Genomic DNA, 1143 nt, shown 5'->3' on the forward strand with positions numbered 1-1143 from the left:
AGACCCATAGATGACAGAAGGAAGGAAATAACAAAAATTAAAGGGGGAATAAACAAAACAGTTCATAGAAAAACCACACAGAAAAAAAACAAAACCAAAAATAAAACAAAACTAATGGGATACAGTGATGGCAGTGCTCAAAAGGAATTTTATAGGTATAAATACCTATGAATTTTTTAAAAAGAAAGATCTCAAATTAATAACATAATTGTACAAATTAAGAAACTAGAGAGAGCCCTAACCAGTTTGGCTCAGTGGATAGAGCGTCGGCCTGCGGACTGTAAGGTCCCAGGTTCGATTCCGGTCAAGGGCATGTACCTTGGTTGCGGGGACATCCCCAGTGGGAGGTGTGCAGGAGGCAGCTGATCGATGTTTCTCTCTCATCGATGTTTCTGGCTCTCTATCCCTCTCCCTTTGTAAAAAATCAATAAAATATATTTTTTTAAAAAGAAACAAGAGAGAGAGAAAGAGAGAGAGAGAGAGAGAGAGAGAGAGAGAGAGAGAGAGCGCAAAGCTAGACCCATAGATGACAGAAGGAAGGAAATAACAAAAATTAAAGGGGGAATAAACAAAACAGTTCATAGAAAAACCACACAGAAAAAAAACAAAACCAACAGTTGGTTCTTTGAAAAGATCAATAAAATTGAAAAATCTTTAGCTAAGTTGACTAAGAAAAAAGGAGAAAAACATCAGAAAAGACATTACTGGTAACCTTACAGAAATAAAAAGGGAGGAGAAAACAAGACGGTAGCATAGGTAAACACTGGAGTTTGCTGCCTCAAACAACCACTTCAAAAATACAACTAAAAGATGGAACAGGCATCATCCAGAACCACAGGAAGGCTGGCTGAGTGGAAATTCTACAACTAGAAGGAAAGAGAAAAGCATACCGAGACTCAGAGGAGGTGTGGTGCGGAAGTAAAATACTAAGGTGCGGAGGTGCATGCGGAGCGGGCTGGCAGCTGAGGGTGCGGTTGTTGTTTTCAATCTGGAGGGAGTCTCAGGCTCTGAGCTCCAGTTCCAGGTGAGTCTCTAGGGGCCCAGACTCATACGGGAGAAGGACTGTCTGGCATCGGTCAGAACTAGAGGGCAGCTTTCTCTTGGAGGGGTTGGCAGGGATTTCCAGGATACTGAGAAGCAGAG

General features: G+C 41.7%; 1 protein-coding gene across 2 annotated transcripts in view; it reads right to left on the minus strand.

Annotated features, from left to right (window-relative positions):
* Nucleotides 1-1143, minus strand: part of KLHDC1 (kelch domain containing 1) — a 55042-nt gene that overhangs the window by 42296 nt on the left and 11603 nt on the right. The gene's annotated exons all lie outside the window — the stretch shown is intronic.

This window comes from Myotis davidii, unplaced genomic scaffold, assembly GCF_000327345.1.
Source record: "Myotis davidii unplaced genomic scaffold, ASM32734v1 scaffold1069, whole genome shotgun sequence".
Classification (NCBI taxonomy): domain Eukaryota; kingdom Metazoa; phylum Chordata; class Mammalia; order Chiroptera; family Vespertilionidae; genus Myotis; species Myotis davidii.